The sequence below is a fragment of the Rhinolophus ferrumequinum genome, chromosome X (assembly GCF_004115265.2).
Source record: "Rhinolophus ferrumequinum isolate MPI-CBG mRhiFer1 chromosome X, mRhiFer1_v1.p, whole genome shotgun sequence".
In the NCBI taxonomy this organism is placed as follows: domain Eukaryota; kingdom Metazoa; phylum Chordata; class Mammalia; order Chiroptera; family Rhinolophidae; genus Rhinolophus; species Rhinolophus ferrumequinum.
The window spans coordinates 121,938,270-121,961,225 of NC_046284.1; the positions used below are offsets into that span (position 1 = coordinate 121,938,270).

The 22,956-nt window shown below is 41.1% G+C and overlaps 1 protein-coding gene across 5 annotated transcripts in view; it reads left to right on the forward strand.

Moving 5' to 3' along the window:
* Positions 1 to 22,956, forward strand: part of NLGN4X (neuroligin 4 X-linked) — a 280,112-nt gene that overhangs the window by 11,128 nt on the left and 246,028 nt on the right. For 4 of the 5 annotated variants that reach the window (XM_033115465.1, XM_033115480.1, XM_033115447.1 and 1 more), the window contains exon 2: positions 20,925 to 21,093. The exons of the other annotated variant lie outside the window; for it this stretch is intronic. The gene's annotated coding sequence lies outside the window, so the exon portion shown is untranslated. The remainder of the gene's footprint in view (positions 1 to 20,924; positions 21,094 to 22,956) is intronic. 5 annotated transcript variants of the gene reach the window in all.

A 22,956-nucleotide genomic window follows, 5' to 3' on the forward strand; every position in this document is an offset into this window, starting at 1 on the left:
ACCAGTCTCGAAATCTCACAACACTGGTGACATACGTGGAGCCATGTATCTTTCCTGCCGTGATGGGTAGGCAGAGTCTGTGTAAGGTTGTGTGGCGCTCAGCAGGAAAGATGCCACAGCCAATCCATGATGTCCACCATGAGCATGGTGGTGACGGTGGTGATGGTCTAAGCATCCGTTTGCCTACTGTGGATAGATTCTGTTCTCCGGGTCACTTGTGTGGTCTTGCTCAAGATGCAGAGGCAATATGGTAGGTTCAGAAATGGATGGAGGTCCTTAGCCCGGGCAGGAAGGAAACTTGGTGGCTAAGATATATTTATCTTTTTCTGGAAACTATGCTCTTACTCCAGCAAGAGTTTGTTCTTCATGCACCTTCTTGGCATTCATCAGTTTTATTGAACATGTACTGTATTACCTGTCATAGGTTTGCAGGCAAAGTTAGTCCTGGAAATGGAGACGTAAATAAGGCACAGATCTGCTCTCAGAAATCCCTACCTATGTATGTGTGAATGTGCATGAGAACATTGTTAGAGTATTTAGTTCATGCATACAGCGGGGGCCAAAAAAATGTATACACATTTTAACAAAGGAAAAAAACTGTATTAAAATTGTAATACTCAATGTATACCAATAACAAAAGAGGAATACAAGTCACGTGTGACTTCTGCAATAACAAGAGTTGCTCAAAGTGGTTCCCATCAGTGCCCAGGCAGTTCTGATGACAGTGAACTACTGTTTGAGCCACGTTGACCAAAGTGTCCACTTGCATGCATTTTTTGGCACCCCCGGTATATCATGCCTTCTTATTTTATGGGATGGATTACAGAGTCTTTCCTTCATCCTCCCTCCCTCTCTCCTTTCTTCTCTCCCTCTCTCCCCAGCTTTTATAAATTTGGGTGAGTGACGAGATCTCAGACGTCCTTAAAGGACTTAAGGAAATAGATAGAGCGATGGTAACTAGTAACTAGATAGAGGTAACTAGTAACTACTAACTAGTAACTAGGTAACTAGGTAGAGCGATGGTTGAAATAGTCAGGAAAGAATAGTTTAATAAAAAACAACAAACAAACAAAATAAACACTTGTCGAACAGCAAGAAAGCATTTTGAAGGCATGAACAATACATTGAATTCTAATGTGTTTGAATGTCAAAGACTGTAAAATCACAGATGATTGTCCCAAACCACTACCTCTCAGGTAATCTATTTTTCAGCCAGTTATGGTCTTTTTGCTTCATGAAACAAGCTTAGTAATAGACAGTGTCAGTCATACGGGTGAGCCAGGATTGCTTGAATACAGAGTAAAGATTGCATTGTCTCAGAGGGGGAAAAAAACTTCTAAAAAATTTAAAAAAATATATGAAAACATGATAAGTAGTAGTTGATGGGAACGATTCCCAAATCAGCTTCTTTCCTAAAGAAGCTCCCGGATCCAATGATTTTGGAGAATCGCCTGTGTTATACCCCTCTCTTAAATGTTACACTGAAAGCAGACGCATTAAGGATTTGAGAAGCCCACACTAATGGATTCAGGAGACATCACAGATAATTTGAGATTCTTTGTAAGGAGTGTGACCCAAATTACATAACTAATCATCGCAGACCTGTGTTGAAAATACTTCTATTATATTTTATTGATGGAGAGCTGAAAGAATAGCTACCAAGACCTAAGGTTACATTAAAGTGTTTGAATTGCCAAGGTAATCTGGAGAAATGAACTTGTTGGATTTTTCTCTTCTTTTTTTTCTTTTGTATCCCATTTATTTGTTCAACATTTGTTGAAGTCTAAGAACACTATGTTGTGTATCTTTCCTATATTACCCGAATGACCTTGCCATTTCGTACCTCTTGAGTGGCAGTAAAACATAAGTGTGGGAGGTTGGATGGGCACAATAAAAATACACCTGACTTATCATTAAGAACAAAGAAGTTAGATACTAGAATCTCATTGTCTCCCTCTGGTGTGTGTGTGTGTGTGTGTGAGAAATCTCACATGTCCTATGCCCAATGTTAAGGAAAAAACCTTAATTCAGTGTTCATAAACATTTTTAAAACAGTTGAAAGCAAAAATCAGTAGGGCCTTTTTGCTCAAATATGAGGAATAAGGTTCATTTTATAATTTTCAGATGGAGACGATACCCTGTTAAGTTTCAATGTCTTCAGTAGGACAGGCTACTAGGGTTAATGAGCAAAGACAAAGATACTTGATGATAAGAGAACTTTGGGGAAGAGACAGCTGCCTGATCTTTTTGCTGTGAAGGAAGCGTCAACACGCGTGTACATATTGTGAATTCACCCACGTGCCAAGCTTACGATGGACTAGTTTTAGGGCACGGCCAGAGAATTATTTGCAACTGACACCGTTAGAGAATCAGCATCATCGAAATGTGGACAAGACATTTTGAAAATGAACAATCAAATACCAAAAACAAGGCAAAAAACCCCAACAAACCTTACTTTGGGATTTATGTTGCCTGTTATTAGCCCAGAGAGCTCAGAGCTAGCAGCTGAAATGTAACCCAGCAGGCAGGAGACAGTCCTCCTTGCTGAGAAGTACAGTAACGCAGAGGAGGAAGGAATGTAACAGTTACCCTGACGTTAAATAGTAGCTACATGTGCGGAGAAAGAAAGTGTACAGCAGAGATACTGGAATGGCAAAGCGGAAAGTGGGAGAAATACGAGTTTGTTACAACATAAAACAAACCGACGTCTGTGACAGTGGATAGGTGCATGAACTGTGTCCTACGCGATATACCGCAATAAAGCTGGTATAAAAAATAAAGATGGAGGGCAGTGATCATTTGTAACCTGGGGAAATGCCATCTCAGCAAAAGTCTTCTGCCAATTTAAGTTCAGATGGAAATCCAGCAGTAGTGCGTTAGGAGCATAGTAATTCAGACATTGAATCACTAAATTTGTGCGAAGGCGTTTTATGGTGATTCATGGTTCCGTGACAATTTCAAAGATAAAGTAATGTCCGTGAATTTATGTGATAATTATATTGACTGAAAAGTCTCCCTTTGATGAATAACAGGGAATCAGGTGCTAAAATTTATCAACATTACATGAAAATTTCATAAATAAGCTTGTATGTTGAGTTAAAAAATTTTGGTTATTTAATCTAGTTACATCCAAGTTAACAAAAACCATTTAGTTGTACGAATGTATATAAAATAGGATACATGTTGGGCATTCGTGGAGCTAAACAATTTCTTGCTAATTTGTATGTGACTGGGTTAAATATATACATATGTAATTTATATATGTCTATGTAATTTACTTATATAAATTTATATAATTTATGTAATAATTTTATACATAATTTATATATGTAATAACAATTTATATATGTAAATTATATAAACACACACATATATTTGCATATATGTAAATAATTTACTTTATCGGGAAACACATCTTCCTGACAATTTTTAAAAAGGCAGTTTTTACTCTGCACTGTATAATAATACCTTAACACAATCAGTAAAAAAAAAAAAATTCAAATGTATTCCTTATAACGACAAATTTGACCATTCCAATTCTACTGCTAAATCATTCCAAGATAATGTGTTTACCCTTTCTCTTTAAATATAGTTTAAGGATAAGAAAACTGAAAAGGAAGGGGAGCTCTAATATCATATTTAACTATAAATTCTACCTCCCCTAAATATGCTGTTTAATGTAGAGAAAGCACAAGCACCTGCCTGCAGCCTCTCTGGGGCCCAGGGGTAAATGTCACACATAGATGGCCGGCCTGGTTTTGCAGGTGTTGAAACAGCTGCCATGACAATTTCAAAGATATTGTTCCCATGCGGTGGTCATCACCTCTCCTGGTTTCGCTTGAACTTGCTAGTCTGTGGCCCCTCGCCAGAGGGAATTTATGCAGTAGCAGGAATTCCTAACCTCGTTTCACAGCGAGCTGTGGTGGGCCAAGCTCTCTGGGTGTCACCGGAGCAGATCAGAATGGAAGGCAGCCAGACGCTGATCTTCCTTTCCTCCTCTGGTATCCTTTCCAACCTACTAGAAAATGAAATCCTCCCTTCCAATTCAGAACAATGTTCCAGTATATACTACGTAATTTTGTAGCTGTTTCAGTTTAGCGGGGAGTAGGATACTCTGAATCTTGGAACGTGTATATACATTGTTATCCACTTTTACTTTGGGGAATATACAAATGTGCTTAAACAATTATTAAATCTATGAAGTACAATATAGTGGGTTGGGATATTCATATCAAAATTAAAAAGTAATGCAGTCACAGGTTGTTAGGACTTGACAATCACTGAGTGGTCATTCGTCTTCCCTCATTGACACACAGGGAATCTGAGTCACAAAGAGCTTAATGACTTATCTCAGCCCAAACGGCTGGTCAGTACTTTTAAACACTGTTTCTGAAATGAAGACGCAGTGCCTGAAATTCCAGGGTTTGACACATCTGCTGTTGCCAATTTATAAGAAGCACACCACGTCAGAGGAATGGTCCAGTGGGTTAATACAGCAAAGCACAGAATTAGATTTTCAAAAACCTACTTTTCATTAACATGTAGCAGAGCTTTAATGAGAAATCGTTTTGATGAAAAGAAGTAGGAGAGGGAGTGGGAAAAACACCTCCAACATTGAAAGCAAAACTTCTTATTTGGAACTGCTTTTTTTTTTTTTTTCTTCTCTTGGTTTCTAGGAAAGCAACTTACCTGCTTCTGATCTTTTCTAAAAAATTCGATTCTTCATCATTATCTGTAAGAACCCAGTATCTTTCCGTTTTTCGCAATGTTACTTAATTGCACTGATTTGCTACGCCTTGCCTTGTTGCAGACATGTTCGAGAGAGCATGGACCCTTTCCAGGGGTTCATTCTCCTCTCTCCCCACAAGGCTTTGGCCAAGGAGGGAACTTGAACCTTTTTCATCTCTGCAAACACAGATGGATTCCACTTCTCTGTCTATCTCTTTCTAGTCCCGTGAGACGCAACCTAGAGGAAAGAAACTTTTACCATCACCTAAGTGTCAAGACAACCAAGGGGTTTTGGGGGCCAAGAGCAAGGAGCCCCTTTTTCTGGTAAACCCTGAGGTCTCAACTGTATGGAATGAGACCAGGTGACACAGAAAGTTCAGCTCAGAGGGCAGGGCAGGTCTATGATTGTCTTGTCACACAACAAGGGCTTTGCATGGCACCTGTCCGTTCTAAAATCGGTATATTTTAAATGACGATTCATCTGCATCAAAGGACTGCACCAAGGAGAAACAGAGGTCAGGATAAGAAATTGCTGATTTACTATGAGCATAATCTATGTGATGTGGCTACACAGCTCATTCCTGACCCCCTGTGTTTGCATAATGGGTTGTTGTGGTGGGGACCTGAGGAAACTGGGCTATTTTAGTGTCATGGCTCTTCTTGAGATGGAACCTGTGTACCTGGGAATTACTGATTGTTTGACAAACAGCTCGGCGGCTCTGTCAAGGGCTTTATGTTCTTCTCTCTTCCTCTTCTCAGAACTTGAGCTTCGAGCTGTGTGGAAAGCCCTCTCTGGTGTCTGAGACTCACTATTTTTCCACGATGCTTCAAAGTAAATGCACTTGAAACGAACCCTTTAAAATAAAATCCAGTGAGAGGCATTTTAAATTGTTAACTTTGTTGTCGCATTGCTTGTGTGTGTTGGGGCTTTGACTCTGCAGAATTCAAAGCAGGATATGAGTATTTGACTGGATGGGAAGTGTTAGGGTCAGAAGCCGGCAGACCACCCCCCTTACTGGAGTGAGAACACTAAGTCTGTTGTTCCACGCTGACGCTGACGAATTCTGCAAAATAGAAACCTTTCGGTTTTCCTTTAGGGCATTTTTTCAATGCTGTTTTTATTTCTTTTTTAGCGCTAGATGTCCAAGAAATTGTAAAGATGATACAGAGTTGCAGTTTGCTAGGGACCCAGTTAACGGCCTACACCTGTCACAAATAAGGCAGCCCTACCCACACATCACTGTTAACTACCCCCCACACTTGATGTGCTGTTTCACCAGTGTTTCACCTAATGTCCCTTTGTCACCTAGCATCGCACCCCGGATACCCCATTGCATCTGGCTGTCATGTGTCCTCAAGTCTCCTCTAGTCTGTGACACTTGCATGACCTTGTTTTTCATGAGTTTTCATAGCTTTGAGGTATCATGTGAAGCGTCCCCGAGTTGGAGTTTGGGAGCTGTTTTAGACGGGGGTGTGTGTTTTGGGGGAAGGAACACACAGCGGTAAACTGCCCTTCTCGTCATCCTTTCAAGGTGACACTGCCTCGCCGAACCAGGTTTCTCCATTGTCAGGTCACACAGCCCTCCCTGTTCCATAGTCCATTGCTTCCAAGCAAATCACTCATGTCCTTCCAAGGCGAGAAGACCATCCACATCCTGGATGGTCGAGTATTGCCTTCAGTTAGTTAGACTTCCTTTGTAAGGAAGACTCGTCCTTTGTCTGCCATTCGTTCCTTTATTTTTCCCATCATTCATTTAGCTCTGTGTGGACATACGCGTATTTCGTGTATTCTTCCAATACTCCATGGTGGTATATAACCCAGTACTACCTGAGTGTTACTGTTCAGGTACTTGTCTTACTCTGTTGCCATGGTTGGACGCCAATAAGTCTTTGGCTATTGAGAGCTGGTGGGTGACAGGACTCTGGTAAGAACCACTAGAGGACACATCCCATCCAGGGTTTGGACCGGGATGGAGGATTGTAGTCTCGGAGGGTTGACGCACGAGAGTTTCTGGCTTTGGTGTCTCACTCAGAGTCTCGCTTGTATTGGTCAGCTCCCACCCACCTCATAGGTCCAGGGCTGTTCAGCTTAGAAAAACACATCTTTCCACCAGGAAACCTCAGGGGACCCGCCAAGTTCACACGTCTTTGACAGGGTTTCATTGCATCCATCTCTGACATTCCATGGCAGAAAGCAAAGCAAAACTCGTCCCGTACACCACAGTTTGAGAGGGGCCTTGGGATCATGCCTTCTACAACGTATCCTAGTGTTTTTTCAATAACTAGGTGTAACGTTAAAGGAACGTATTTCTGACCAGAGACGTCCAGTCGTACCCCATGGATGAGGATAGATTTCAGAATGCCCAGATGCACGACCACGTGTGTGTTTTCATCGTGATATTTTTTAAAAGCCATCTCATTTCCTGAATCTTGCCATTTGCAACAACTTGGATGGACCCAGAGGGCAGTATAGTGAAACATGTCAGACAAATACAGTATGGTTTTCATATACGTGAAATCTGAAAAAAAAAAAAAAAAAAGAAAAGAAAACAAGAATAAACAAAACAAAACAGACCATAGATGTAGAGAATACGTTGATGGTTGCCAGAAGAGAGGGGTGGGGAGAATGTTTTAAAAAGGTGATCTCATTTGTTTAACGTTATGTTGTGGGTTTTAATATAAAAATTTAATATGCTCATGGGTGGTTATGACTTAAGTGTATTGTAAGAAGCATTCTAGTGGTTTTCTTTTTGAATTCTGGTAACTGGGTCCATTTTATGAATAAGTCATTTAAGCACACTCTGGCCTTTTCAAGGAGCTTTTAAAAGACAGTGTGTGTTTCCTCGCAGAAAAGGAATGCGTATTATAGGAAATACAGAAATTTTGAAAAAAAAAAATTAAACTCATCAGCATCATTCCATAAGCCAGTGATAAAAAAAAACTAAACAATTTGTATAACTTCTGGTAGCAATTTCCTGAGTTTTTAAAACATAGATGATGGTTATCTATTTATACCTATATTTTATCGGTATTTATAGCCTGTGTAATGTATGTACATATTTGCACATATATCACTCTATCTATCTATGCCAATATCAGTGTCTATAACCATTAATATCATAACTATCATACCTGTGACTATACTTGTATCATGTTGCACTTGCCTGTATTTATATTTGAATTATATCCATATTCACATCACTACATCCATATTTTTATTTTATATTTATGTAACTATCTAGAGGTACACCATTTGGAAGTTTACCTTTCCCACAATATTATAGCGGAAGCCACTTAGGATTATTGCAAATCTTCATAAGCGTTATTTTTCATGATTAATTCTCTCAGAAGGTCAGGCTTTATTTTTTTTATTTTTTGTTTTTTTGTTTTTATAAAATTTTTATTAAAATGTAGCTAACATACAATATCCTATTAGTTTCAGGTATACACTGTAGTTATTCAACATTCATATACCCAAGGAAGTAATCACTGTGATAAATCCAGCAGCCATCTGACACCATCCCATGCTATCACAGTATTATTGACTATATTCCTTATGCTGTACATTACATCCTTGACTTACTTGTTTTATACCTGGAAACTTGAACTTCTTATTCCCCTTCACCTTTTTACCCCCTTTAAAATTTTTTTTATTAGTTTCAGGTGCACAAAACAATGTAATAGTTAGACGTTTATCATTTATATCCCTCACACAGTGACCACCCCCCGCCCCCATCCACTACCCCGCTGACATCGCACACAGCCATTGCATTTCCACTGCCTCTATTCCTAATGCTGTACTCCACTTCTTGTAAATATATATATATATAAAATTATAGTTGGCATTCATTATTGTTCAGCTTCAGGTGTACAGTGCAGTGATCAGGCATCTACATCATCCCTGAGGTGGTCTCCCAAATGGGACAAGTGTCCATCGGATACCCTACAAAATCTCCACAACATTATTGATTACATTCCCCAAATTGTCATATCCCCGTGGCCATCTTGTGGTTACTGATTGTTTTCTAATCCCCTCACCCTCCCCCCTACCCCCCACCCCTCCCGCCCATCTAGCAACCCTCAGTTTTTCCTCTTTGTCTCCAACACTGTTTCTGGTCAGTTCATTCACTTATGCTTTTCTTTAGATTCCGCATATAAGTGAGATCATATGGTATTTATCTTTCTCTGTCTGACTTATTTCACTTAACATAATGTTCTCTAGGTCCATCCATGTTGTTGCAAATGGTAAGATTTCTTTCTTCTTTATGGCTGCGTAATACTCCATTGTATAAATGTACCACAGTTTCTTAATCCAGTCATCTACCGATGGGCATTTTGGTTGTTTCCATGTCTTGGCTATTGTGTATAGTGCTGCAATAAACATAGGAGTGCATAAAGATTTTTGAAGTGGAGTTTTGGATTTCTCCGGATAGATACCTAGGAGTGGAATTACTGGATCATAAGGTAGTTCCATTTTCAGATTTTTGAGATACCTCCATACTGTTTTCCATAGTGGCTGCACCAATCTGCAATCCCACCGACAGTGCACAAGCGTTCCCTTTTCTCCACATCCGCGCCAGCACTTGTTGTTTGTTGATTTATTGATGATAGCCATTTTGACTGGGGGGAGGTGGTATCTCATTGTGGTTTTTATTTGCATTTCTCTGATGGTTAGTGAGGTTGAGCATTTCTTCATGTCTGTTTGCCATCTGTATGTCCTCTTTAGAAAAACGTCTCTTCACGTCCTCGGTCAGTGTTTATTTTTTGACTTTTAGAGTATTCCTATAGTTTTGATCCTAGAAATTATTTCCAAATACTTCTATGTTAATCTTACATTCTTCATCATCTGGGCATTACTTATTTCATTTTGATTTGTAAACTTGTTTGTATCCTTAAAAAAACACACACAAAAAAACAAACTACGTATTTGAAATTGTATGGAATATTTTAGTACAGAAAATTTCAAGTACATGCAAAGAAAGAAGAAAATGGAATAAGGAATATCATGGATCTATCACTCAGCTTCAGCGATTATGAAGCCATAGCATCATCTCTCATATGTAACCTCATCCATTTCCCTGTTCTTATTATGACACCATACAATGGATGTAAGCGTACGTCAGTGGATTGCTCTAAAACGTTAAGAGCCATTTTTTTACGCGGCCGTCACAGCTTTACCACACCTCAAATTGTCAACGACTCGTCGCTGTCATCAACTTTTAAGTGATACAAGTCAAAACTGATTTTTGTTAGCAGTTTGCTAAGTCACACGAGGTCTGTGCGTTGCACCAAGTTGGTTTGTCTGTCGAATCCCTTTTCGTCGATCTCCCTCCCGCCCTCTCCATCTTTTGCTCATGCAAATTAATATTAAAGAAACTGCTGTTTCTTTTCATCCTGTATGAAAGTAGGTTATAGAATCAGCAAAATATAGTACTCAAGTTATTTTTAAAGGAACAGGAGTGGTTTCCGTCATACTCAGCCTTAGGTTACCCAGTCCCTAGGGAGTGCGGCTTCGTGACTTGCGGTAGTGCTACCCCAGAAGGAAAGCTGGGTCATTACGGCAGGTGTGCGGGGGCTGGGAGGTGTGGTCTGGACTTGCTGGACCTCATGTTATCTGGTACTGGACACATACACAGTGCTGACAAGAGGCAAGTAAAAAGAAGGTTGGAAGGTAGCCTTTGTTCCATCACCACACACACCCACACACACACACACACACCTACACCTGTAGGTCCCCCTCCCTTTCCCAACTCACAGTGAACCACATTATTTCAGTTTTGGTTCAAGTCCATGCTGAGTGTTATATTTAGAAAGATGTAGATTCAAGACTAGCCACGTAATGTGCACAGTTATAGCTGGACATCATTCTTTTGCTAATATAGTTAGAACCCGCATGAAGACAGCTTAGGGACAGATGGCTAACCAAAGTGGTTTCTCATCACTGTCGGTTTCTCTCATCATCCCCCTCTCCAGCTTTACTGTGATAGAATTGATCTGTAACATAGGAGTTTACAGTGGACACGTGTTGATGTGATACAGTGATATGTTGCCACACGATGGTCTTTGTAGCGCTTAGCGAACACCTACCTTTATCATGTCACATAATTACCATTTCCTGTTTGCACTGAGAATGGTTAAGCTATAGTCTCTTAGCAACTTTCAAAGGTCCAATGCAGTTACTGTTAACTATAGTCTGCTGTCCGTTTGATGTCTGAACTTGTTCATTTTATAACTGGAACTTTCTATCCTTTGATTAACATCTCTCCATTTCCCACACCGCCTGCTCCTGGCAACAACCCCTCTTCTGTGTTTCTAAGTTTATTTCATCCTTCTATAGAACAACATACACTCGATGGATAAATGGTTGCATAGTTGAGAAAAATAACACATATTAGACATTTAACTTGAAGAGCAAAATAAAACGAATGAGTTATCAACCTCTTAAAAGAATCTTCTTGCTAGAAATAGCAGGGCATGCCCCCCACATGTTTTTATGTGTAACTGTGTGTGTGAGTGTATATGTGTGCGTGTGTGTGCACACGCGTGCGCTTCATAAATCCAACTTGTGTAACACAGATTAAGACTATTAACCTATAATTAGTAGATGACTGGAATCTATCAGAGAAGGATGCATTAGAGAAGTTTGCAAACTAGTAACTGCCGCATAATGTTTAAAATGTGATTGGATTTCCTCTGATAGTTTGCAGGAATACATCTTTCTGACGAAGCAAAGTTTGCTAATCTTGGCACTGTTGATACTGGTCTGGATCATTCTGTTCTGTAGGTGGCTGCCCTGTGCATTGTTGGACATTTAGCAGTAACCATAGCCGGCAGCCTCTAGATGCCAGGAGCATATCTGTCCCCAGTTGTCACAAACAAAATATCTTCAGACGTCACGAGATGTCCCCTGGGGGATAAACTCCATTGCAGTTAAGAGCCTGTATTATAGAATGAGATATGCTTATGTTAGGCTTGAAACAGAGAATTTCATTGTGTTAGGGCAAACATTAGAAGAATTAGGCAAACTGTGCAACGAGGGATACCACATTATTTTGGAAGTGCGTCTTCATAACCAGCATTGACTTTACGAATCGTTATCAGTTGTAATGAGGGTTCAGTGGGTGATTGGGGATAGTCATTATTAATGGACTTTATCAAAAAGGAAGATGGAATTAATTTATGTAAGTGAGAGCATTGGAGGAAATCAAAAGAGGAAAAAATGGGAAATCCTCAAAAAGGACCTTTCAGAACACGGTACGAAACAACATGCACATCGCTTGCCTAACATTGGGCAAAATCAATGCCACCACAGTAGATGAGAAGACAGAACTGGACTATTTAATGTAGTCCAGTTCCACTGGACTATTCGATGCACAGAAATCTGACGCACAGATTACTGAGAGCTGTCAGTTACTTAGAAATTATCAACATCCATGCAGGCTCTAGAAACGTGCTGCACAGAAAATTAAATTTAGGACTCATCGAAAATGGTGTTGTATTGTCTGAACCGTTACATTGATTGATTAAAATTAGGTTCTTCAGCAAAATAAGAGGTTTTAATATTCCATGAGTGACTGCAAGATGGATTTCTATGGGGGGAAAATGTGTTTTTCAGAGATGTATTATTAACCTCAGAGACTGGAAACTAATACCTCTAACCCCAAAGAATGCAATGCAAGATTTGTCATGAATGACTTCATAATAGGATATTTTGTATTATCGTTTTTAATTTCTGTGATAAATGGGCATTTTTTACAGTTTTTATGATAAAAGGATTATGCAAAAGCAGTTATTTTTATCCAGGTGGTAATGAAATAATAATGCACTGTTCTGCTTCATTTAAAGTACCAACATTAACTCCACAGTAGTCGTTAAAAGTCTCATGACGCACGCCAACTAATTGTCAGGAGTTTTAGTCTGTTAAATGGGATTGTGGGGTTGTATTTCCTTGTATTTTTCTATACGCATTTCTTCGTTACTCACGCCAGCTAACAATGAATATTATTTCATTGTATTCACTTCAGACTTCCCAAATGTAAATGGTTTCCTTCTTCTTGTCTCCAGTTTTTAAAACGTTGGTTGTATTTTTGTATATCGATGCCATGGCTAAGACATTCAAAGGAATTAATGGAGCAAATTTAAAGATAAGTATTTATAAGGAAACGGGTAAATAAGCCAGGGTCCAGCAAAATGTAAGAGAAAAGTCAATTGATTATACAGTTATTGTCAACAGTGTTTGATGTACGAGATCTAACAATTAAGTTCGCAAACTCATCATAGAAAAAGTGCTCCATACCTCATTGCTGAATATCACTACGGTCACCTTAGAAGTACTCCCCTTGGGAAGCTATGCACCGATGCCAGTGCCTAGTCCACCCTTCAAAGCAATGTTGGAATTCTTTTTCTGGAATGGCCATCAGAGCTCTGTCGTCGTATTACCCTTGATGTCCTGAATGTCATCCAAATATCTTCTTTCAATATTTCCTTTATCTTCGGGTAAAGAAAGAAGTCACTGGGGGCCAGATCAGGTGAGTAGGGAGGGTGTTCCAATACAGTTATTTGTTTACTGGCTAAAAACACCCTCACAGACAGTGCCGTGTAAGCTGGTGCATTGTTGTGATGCAAGAGCCGTGAATTGTTGGTGAAAAGCTCAGGTCGTCTAACTTTTCCACGCAGCCTTTTCAGCACTTCCAACTAGTAAACGTGGTTCACTGTGTGTCCAGTTGGTACAAATTCTTAATGAACTATCCCTCTGATATCAAAAAAGGTTAGCAACAGCGTTGCAACAATTTCACGAATTTGTCAGACCGTGTGTTTGAAGAGAGAGAGAATGAGAGAGAGAGAGAGACAGAGAGAGAGAGATCTCGTACAATTTTCTCATTCAATTCCTTTCCAAATTTAACCCTAGAAACTAAAGCAAAAACACCCTGAGTCTCACCATCTCATTTGACTAAACCAAGTGTGGTGGGTTGAATTGTGTTCCCCAAAGAGATAGAATGAAGTCCTAACCCCTAGCACGTCATAATGAATATGACCTTATTTGGAAATAGAACCCTTGCAGATGTAATTAAGGTGAGGTCATTAGGTGGGCTCCATCTAGTAGGACGTATGTCCTTCTAAGAGGGGAAAATGATGTGTGAATACACGGACACATTGTGAGAAGACGGAAACATGTGTGGAGAAGACAGCCAACCATGTAACAATAGAGGCAGAGGTGGGAGTATTGAGCTACACGCCAAGGTATGCCAAGGATTGCATACCTTGGCATATTCAGACCCCTGAATGGACAAAAGGCAGGAAGGACCATCCCCTAGAGCCTTCAGAGGGAGCGTGGTTTGGTTGGCACTTTGATTTGGGACTTCTGGTTCCCAGAACCATGAGACTACATTCCTGTTACAAACCATCGAGCTTGTGGTCCTTTGTCACAACAGCCTTACATCTAAAGGACATACCGAAGTAAAGTACCCACTTCTGGGTAGAGCTGGGGTGACGTGCAGACCCCCTCTCTCAGCCCAGTGCCTCCTCCTCAGCCTGGGTCTTGCTCTATGATACATTCCAGTCATACATGGATGGATACTTGTCCTCTGGGATCACCCCCGTTCCTTCAGGACTTAGGACGGCATGTGTACCTCCTGGAGTGCGGCTGGGGTCCCCTTTTTCATTGCAGTCCTTCGAAGGGAACCAGTGGACGTGTCCCTCACCTGGAAAAGGAGTAGTTGCACTGATCTCCAGGTCCTTTCCAGCTCCAGGTTTGCAGGATTCGAGAGCCACCATCAGTGTCATTAAGATTTTTGACTTCAATACTGCTCCTTTCAACTTATGATTAGTGACAATACGGGACTCCACGTGTTTTCTGAATAAATTTCATTGGGACCGGGTTAAACGCCAGAAGCAAGTCAGGGAGAAGGGGTTTGGAACTCGAAATCGTGTAAGAAAGACAGAGGGATTGACCAAAGTCTAGCTGGATTGGGAAAGCACAATGCAGCCTGTGTGTTTGAAAAACCTAAATTGCACTAAAATTAAACGTCGGGAGAGGTACAACTTTTTATCTTCCACCCATGCATCTCACTTCCTTCCAGGTCTGAGTGTTAGAAAATAAGCATGTGACACTGGTTACCTCAGGCATGTGTTCAGCTTCTAAGCCATGAGTTGTAAATACTTAAGCAAAAAACAAACAAACAAACAAACAAAAATCTCCCTCTGTTTGTATGGACCAGGTGGCGACATACCGTCCCGTGACTCACGCCTTCTCCTTTCTTTTCCCTGAGGAGATATTTTTCGACCTTTATAAAGTGGACGAATGGGATCTGTTTTAATCTCCCAATCCAGCTCAGGTGCACGGCAGAACCTGTAGAATTGCAGTCGTGTTTAGTGCTTAACACGTTGAGCCATGAGTGGGTGTGGCCTGCCAGGCCCTGGACTTTCCATGGGGGGCAGATACGGAAGTGGCCCAGCTCCCTCATGTTGGAGCGTTAATGCACTTCTCCAACGACCACGTAATTGCAAGTGACATCATTATTTAATAAGAGTCACCCTGTCAGTGCATGGGGGGTCGGGAGGACATGACTGATTTGTAGGAGGCGGTGCTGCCTTATGTTCAGGTTCCAGTTGGGGGCGGGGGTAGAAACAACCAAATGTCATGGTGGGGGGCAGGAAGGATTGGGGTGCCGAGGACTGCAGAGTTCAGTGCTGGGGCTGGAAAACCTGACGGACGTGAACTCATGAGAGAATTGGCTTCTTGTCTCTTGCTTTGCCTGATTGCTACCTCCGTACCTCTGTGTCTTAGGAGTCAATTCTCATTCATTTTATATCTGATCTTGTCCGAATAACACTCTTGGGGACATTTTTAGTTGCAGGAGGTGCTATACACTCTATCCGTTGTTTTGAAGGCAGATCATGATGTGTGTTGTTTCTCAAATTTGAGCCCCAGAATCCCATGGGTCGGGGGGCTTTTTACACACAGACTCTGGGCTTCCCGCTGTAGAGTTACTGAGTCAGAGATCCAGGATGGGTCCCAGAAAGTTCCCACGTGGGCTTTCTGCTGCTGATTTAAGGGTTTATGAGGACCACTGCATTCGAGTCTTTTCAGGTTATAGTTCCACAAATGACCTGTTTCATGTTGACTCCCGCATCTGACTTCGGTCTTTTCCCATGTGGAAGGTGGCGTTAATACCTGTGGGTCTTGTTGTTCGCTTTTGGCATTCCGTCTTGCTCTCCTGATTGACACGTTACTTCATCTTTTCAGGTTTCTGGTCAGTTCAAGCCAGTGACTATTTATTAGGCATCTACCATGAGCTCAGGGCTGTCAGGGGTGTAATGAAATGGTGGGGAATGTGACAAAGGCACTGTAAAAACTCACTGATAGGCTAGACGTTATTCATTCCTCTGTGGCCTCCAAATGCTTAGCTAGTAATTCAAAATACGAGAGTAATTTGATGCCAGCAGATTGCTTCCCACTTTGGGGATCCAAGGGTACATCCTGTCTCAAAGGGAAGTCTGGTAATTGCAGACTGCATGGAGCTGTTCTGCCGTCACAGACTGAGAAGCCATGACGAGAACATTCATCCATCCATCCATCCATCCATCATCCATCCATCCATCCATCCATCCATCATCCATCCATCCATCCATCTATCCATCCATCCATCCCTTCATTTAATAACCATGTATTCACATCTTATTTTGAGAAGGTCACCATGCTAGATACTGCAGGACACAGAAACATACATCAGATTCAACCCCAGTGAGATCGCAGTCCCAGCAGAAGACAAAATGATCCATGAAACTACCTATACTAGAAGAATGCCCGCTATACATCCCATAAGGAGGCTAAACACACGGACCTTGGGAAGACAGAAGTCTGACATGTTTACTGTCCTTCTGTTGAGGGATTTTCTCCTTTGAGTTCCAAAACTCACTTCGCCGGTTCTCCTCTACTGCCTTTCTCTTCCTTTACTCAACTTTCCCAACCCTCAGCTTCCTGTCACTGTTCCTCCTTCCATTCCAGCCTCAGGCCACTTCTCTTGCTTCCATACTGTCCCACTGACCTTTGCATTTACTGGGAGTTTCACACTCACCTCCACCCAGGAGACCCCCATGCCGCTCTACTCTCCGTTCTGACTTCTCTCTCAAGCTCCTTCCAGCTCCTAGGCTTGCCTTTTGCAAAACTTCACCTTTGTACTTTGCCCAAATCCCACTTCCGTGTGCAGAAGTTGGCCCACCATCTGTCGTGTCGTGCTTGCTCTGTTCTTTGCAATCTGTGTCGCCGTGAATGGCATCTTCTCCTCTCCCTCCCTCATCATGCACTCTGGGTCCCCTCTGTTCAGTGTTGCCAATGTCGGTCAATTTCCAGGTCTTGTTACATATTTGTAGGGCTGTGATCCATCTCCATTTTCCTGGGCCATCGTCCTGTTTTACGTTTTATTTTTACTATATTAATGTCCTGTCTATGGACTTCCCTATTCTCCAGTCTATTTTTAAAATGACTCCTGCTCCATCTTCGTAAATAATAGATTGTAGAACATGACTCACCCCATCCAAAAACCATCAACAGGCAGCCACCGCCCTCTGTCACATCCACTCCCGTCTTCACAACTTCAGTCATCACCTCTCCTTTCTGGGTACTTCACGTTCCAACCAAACTGAGCTTTGCTGGGGTTCGTGGTACTTGTTCTTGGTTTCTTGCTCTTTCATTCTTCTCAGGGTCTCCTTCAACTTGGGATACTGCTATATCCCCCTCTCCCATACTGCCTGGGAAAAACACTCATGTGTTTCTCCTTTACTCACACACTCAACAATACTTCCTGACACCAAATATGTGGGCTTTTTCCCCATGCCAAGGCATTCTCTGTGACACCACATAGGTGTCCTACAATCCTATTCGGTTCTGACACTAACTGGAGTTAGCACAGACCTCATAGGTCCAGGACTCAGTCCCATAAGACCTCCCCCTCCCCCAACTTCAGTGCCAATTGCAAGGAATAGGTCCCCAGCTCACCCACGACTTCTCTCTATGTGGCTGCCAATCGGAGGCTCCCATGACCTCATTCTTGGGTGCCATCATTTGCTACCACAGCTCACAGAGCTCAGGGAAACAGTTACTGACGTGTACTAGTTTATCATATAATAAAGGCTGTGATAACAAATATGGATGAGCAGTCTGATGAAGAGGTAGAAGGGACAGCAGGGTGAGGTCTGCAAGGTTCCTGAGTGCAGGATCTTCTCTCCCTGGGGAGGCGGGGGTGTGTCACCCTCCCGGCACATGAATGTGTTCTCCAGCCTAGGAGTTCCCAGAACTCCACACTAGTGGGACTTCTATGGAGGCTTCATCCCTTAGGCATGATCCACCATTAGCTCAATGTCTAGTTCCTTTCCCCTTCCTGGAGAATGGGGGTGGGGGCTAATGTTCCAAATTTTTCACCCTGGCTTTCTGGTGATCCACCCCCATTCTGAAGCCATCCAGGAGTTCACCCAGAGTCATTTCATTACAACAACAGGTGTTCTTATCACCCAGGGAATTAAGGGATTGCGGAGCTGTGTCAGGAACTGGTGTGAAAGACCAACTGTTAGAATAAGCGGTGCGCCAGATGCTCTTATCAGCTCACAGAGCTCAGGAAATTACAAGGGTTTTAGGAATTCTGCCTGGAACCGAGGGCAGAGACCAGTATGTCTCTTTAAAAATGGTTTCACACATCTCCATACCTCACAGTCCCGAGCTGTGTGAATTTCAGTAGTGGATATTCCATGTTTCAGTTTTCTCATCTGTAAGAGAGTTAGGAAGAGACTACCTACCTCTAGAGATGTTTGCTAAGTAAGTTAATTAAGCATGAAAAATACCTTACAATATAGGCACACGCTAAGCATCACAGGCAGGCTCTTCATAGTAATCGTTGACCTAACTATCCCCTTCTTAGTCTAGATGTTTTGCAAAGGATGTCTTCGTAGGAGACTTCGATAAACTCAAACTTTATTTGACTGATCTTTTTGGCTTTACACAACGAGCCCCTGCCCACCTCTGCAGCTCCGTTCCACAGCACTGTTTGATTATTGCCTGCTGGTCTACCAGTTGTCTTTTGGTTTTGTGCTGCAATTAAGCTCATACAAATTAGGACATTTGCATGGGCCAGTTCCCTTGTCTGGGAAATCCTGCCCTCTTTCCACTTCAAGTGGGTTCTGCATTCTGTTGTTTTCATATGTAGTCCATTGTTTACTTGCTTCTCAGGTCTCACTCAAACAGAAAACATTTTTGTTTTCTGTCGTGTGTGTGTGTGTGTGTGTGTGTGTGCGTGTGTGTGTGTGTGTATGTGTGTTTAATGCTTTCCTGCCTTTAAAATGTGTGTGTCATGAGTCTGGCATAGATAAGGTGCTAATTGGGTATTTATTGGAGAAGTGAGTGGTTGTAAGACACTCTGTCCTTATTTCAATGAATGAATGAGAAACTCAAATGTTGCATGTTAAGGACAAGTGTTAATACAACCATCACTATTTGCTTAGAAAGTCGCCAGGCCAGAGAGACTATGAGAGGAGAGCACTTTGGTCATTAAAGCAGTTTGTTGTACGAGGAAGTTTGTCTTTCACCTAAGGGAAGATGGATTTTCCTTGGTTGTTCAGTTGGTACTTATAAACTAACATGATTTACTGGCAATGTATGGATTATTCCATATACTTAGTGATTTAGTGTTAAATGCCTATTTATCTTTTCAAATCTTCTTTGCCAGAGTATTCATGCCTGTAGAGGTTTTATAATTTTTTTCTTTTTTGAAAAGATAGTATCATGGAAAAGCTTTGTCAAATTTTCCATTCTAGTCCAGCGCTAGGAAACTGAGAGTGATATATTTTAGGAATGCTAAGGATTTTGGAGCTTAATCATTTAGAGTCTTACATTAAAGCTATAAATCTGCTGTATGCATTGCTGTTTATTTCTACTGCTTGCTGGATGGTTGACTCTCTGTGCATTTTAAATATTGTTATAAAGATTTAGGTCAAAATTAACCATGTGGACAAGAAATGAATTTCTTGAGAGTTCATCAGAATTGTGGAATGATTTGGGAGGAGGAGGATTGTGTAAAATTGGAACATATATATTTTAAGTTTCTCTTCTTAACATGTAAATTGGAATTTTTCTGTTTTTCTTTTTTCTTTCTTGAAATCATAATGGTAAAATTAAACAATGTGAGCATTGCATTAGAATATTGGGAGCAAATCCAAGACAGAAACAGATGTTTTATTAAATATGTATCTTTTAAACAATGGATATAGTCTGGAAGATTGTTCTTTTGAGAACTGGGAGATATAATTTGGGTTAGATAACTATGAGTGAAAATTAAGGTCATTTCTGTTGACTTCAGCATTTATATACACCTTTAGATATAACCAAATGACCCTACTGCAACCTAGAGATAAGTTATTTTCTTACCTGAACATGACTTTTTTTTTTAGCTACTCCAGAAAATCTACTAAAATTAAACTTGTTCCTTCCATTTTTCTTTTAGGAATTTAGCAGGCCACTGTGACTCAAAAGAAACAAAATACATGATGGATGGTCCTAGGATTTTTCTTTTTTCTTTTCTTTGACTTGAAAATACCTCTGGAATATCTTTAGGTTTTAAAAATAAGTTTATATTGTCCTCTTTCTGTGTGAGTTTGTGCAATTGTACATGCAGACAGCAGTCCTGGGTGATGTCAAAATCTTGGGGACCCTTAATTGTCATCATGGATGGTGCAGAATTCTTGAGGACCCTGGAAAGTCCGGTGTGGTTTCTACCGCACGTTTCCATAGGCGATTCTTTGACAACTATGGATCTTCTCTCCCTCCTCTTTCAGGATGCACTTTGAGGCCATTTGCTAAGCCATTCTCAGAGCTGTCACCTCTCTGAGCCTGGTGCTCTGTCCCCTTATCATGGATAGTGAGGCTTGCGTAGTTATATATAAGTATTTGCTCTGATGACGCTCTGCCCCACCAAGACACAAGCTCCTTGAGGGCAGGGGTTCTGTCACATGCATCTTCGGAAATCTTTTTCTGGCCTATCTCATTCAAAGTCTGTGCTCAGCAGATACTCGTGGAATGAAATAACATAGGATCTCTAGCCAATATTTATTGGAAATGAAATCGTAATAATGCCCAATCAAAAAGTCAGAGTTACACCAATGCCACCATTTATGAAGATATTTATCTATCTTTATGGCTTATGTTCTAGGTATCGTTTTGACCTACTAAGTAGGACGAATTGGAATGGCTCTGAAGGTCTCAATGAACCCCGAAAGCTTCAGTTGTAAAGATGACGTTATATGGAGAGGCTTACTTGAAACCTTATCCTAGTGTGGAATATATCAGCCTTAGCTTCCACGTCTGATATTCCTCCAAAGGTCTGTATGCTTTGACTAATGTATTCTCTGTACGCTGAGACTCCTTTAAATACCATACGGTTTTTATGGTCAACATTTGCTAATATGTTAGTAATTCATAAAGATAGGTTTGTCTTGACTATTTAATATCAAATCATCACAGGTGATATTTGTTTTTAAAAGAAGCTTTGTTAGATGAATCAGTGTTTAAGTATAGTGTCAGTCTTTACAAATGATATTTATATGGTAGGGTATAGTTGTCTGGGGAAACAGATTATAATATATAATTTTGCATTAATTTCAAAATGATAAAGTTTGTAGTCATGCGGATCTGTCTCAAGGCCTTCTACCATAGCTCATCCAGTCTAAATTTAATAGTAAAGCCCATAAGTGTTTTAATCTAGAGAATTTAATCTTCCACCTTTGAAATATCTTATTAACCCCATGACTGTCTCTTATAATTTAGCTTTAAGCATATGGAGTAAGGATTACTGCATCCCAGGCTACAGTGACTCATGTAGCAGAAAACAAATGAGTAAAATGACAGGAGGATTTGAGTGGACCAGTGTTGATGTGAATTCCCTCTTGATAAGAACCGTTAGCATCCAAACGGCATAACAAGGATGCAGTAAAGGGCCACTACCTTCCTTACAGGGATGGAGGGTGGGTTGCTAATACAAAAAGCTGTCTGAAAGAATGGAATACTGTGCGTTCACCCACAAAGGCTATCGTCTCAGAAGAAATGAAAAACTATGAAGAATGCACTTCACCTTGCCTAGTGGGAAGCGTAGTTCAGTGCGTATTGAAGATAGCTCACTAAGTGCTCAGTAAGAGAAAAACTGGAAGGGCCAGTGGGATGGGTGGAAACCTTCCCGATGGAACAACCGCCAGCTTTGTGTGTTGTCCTCCCAGACAGAACCAATATTGATGAGCAGAAGTCTTTCCAGTGAGAACTCTTTTTTCCCTCTTCTTGTGTTTACGATCCTTCCCTAGAGATGGAAGATGGTGAGTGTCAAAGACAAGATGGGGTTCTGCCAAATGTCTCACAGTAGCCACTTGCCTTGTTGTGTCACTCGCTTGTTAGCAGAAAGAGCAGTGTTGCGTGCAGATCACCCCTGAAAGATAAGATGCCATGGTGAGATGCCGAGAAGAGTGCCAAATGGTCCTCGGATAATTACTGACCAGATACAGACGAGTTTTGTCATAGTAGAGCCAAGAGAACAGAGCAGAGTTGCATCTTGTCCATTCCGACCCACTGCTGTGGGGGGGGAAAACAAAATAAAATTCTGCTCAGGATTACGTCTTGCAAATAATGTATAAAATGTGGATTGGCAGTTTACACAAATTAAATTTTGCAAGGAGTTTAATTTTTTTTTTTACTTTATTTATTTATTTATTTAAGTGTGTTTTTCCAGGACCCATCAGCTCCAAGTCGAGTAGTTGTTTCAATCTAGTTGTGGAGGGCGCAGCTCACAGTGGCCCATGTAGGGATCGAACCGGCAACCTTGTTGTTAAGAGCACCGTGCTCTAACCAATTGAGCCAACTGGCCACCTCCAAAGAGTTTAAATTCTTAATTTAAATAAGCTACATCTAGCATAGACATGCCCTAAACTAATTATTTAACAAAAATTTAATGGTGCTCCAAGTAATGCCGATAAGACGTACAGTGGTAACCTCAGTCTGTCTCCATTTACTCGGAATTCTCAAATGGAGTAGGGACTCAAATGGTTGGTAATAGAATTAGCCTTGCGTGTGTGGGCATCCGCTCTTGATCAGTTGCTTGAATTATTACGAAACCACTTAAGTAAGAATTACTTTATGCCACTCCCACCAGCTAGTTCTTGTAAGCACCCAAAAGAAAGCTCATAAGGAATTTAATGCTG